Below are 777 nucleotides of genomic sequence, written 5' to 3'. Positions count from 1 at the left end.
CGTAAAAAATTCCAAATCGAGGAGTGGACTCCTTTGGAAATCTGACACATAATCTAAGGACCCCCAAGGATCTGCAGACCCCTGGCTGAAAATCACTGCTCTAACCTTATCAGCAGAATTCACGTTTCAGTGTGTGCTTTTCATTTTTACATAATAAACTTTACTAAAAATTAGAGGTAGCATTTTACTGTTTATATATTGGGCAAATATTAAATATGCGATTTCATTCATGGGATCTGTTTGGGCCATCGCTTCTCGGCCTTTTGGCTAAGATCATGTGTAGTAACTAACTAATGGGTTTTACTTGACAAATATTATGAAGCTACATCATTAGAGAAGACAAAAGTGACTGTTTATTTTGTAATTATTTACCATCTAATTTCCATTGCATTCTCTGGTACTGCCATTGCAGTTAAATGAGGAACAGTTACCATGAAAGCAGTGAGCACTCACATGAAATTTGTAGCCTGTAAAGTAAACTATTACCAAATTAGATGAACTAAATTGACTAGAAATGATTGAAACTATCTAATCCACACCTTCAGGTCTCTGGGTATGTGGAAAACTTTCTACTTTTGAAAGGGCTTTCTCTACCCAGTGCAGATTGGCTGTTTGCTCCAAGCCTTTGCCTCTCTGTCCCTTTACTTCAGCTTCACTCTGCACCTGCCCTTCTTACCCTTGTCTCCCCTGTCCTGCCACGCGAGTCCCCTTTCCTTCAGTATCTTCTTGCCCTTCCCTTTTCAGGAGGGATAAGTTAAATGGAAAGAACTCACCCTC

At 39.6% G+C, this 777-nt stretch overlaps 1 pseudogene; it reads left to right on the top strand.

Moving 5' to 3' along the window:
* The first annotated feature begins 247 nt into the window (after positions 1 to 247).
* On the top strand, positions 248 to 377 carry LOC116834816 (U2 spliceosomal RNA; annotated as a pseudogene).
* Positions 378 to 777: the final 400 nt, after the last annotated feature.

This window comes from Chelonoidis abingdonii, chromosome 10, assembly GCF_003597395.2.
Source record: "Chelonoidis abingdonii isolate Lonesome George chromosome 10, CheloAbing_2.0, whole genome shotgun sequence".
In the NCBI taxonomy this organism is placed as follows: Eukaryota; Metazoa; Chordata; order Testudines; family Testudinidae; genus Chelonoidis; species Chelonoidis abingdonii.
This window is presented reverse-complemented; position numbering and strand designations above follow the sequence as displayed.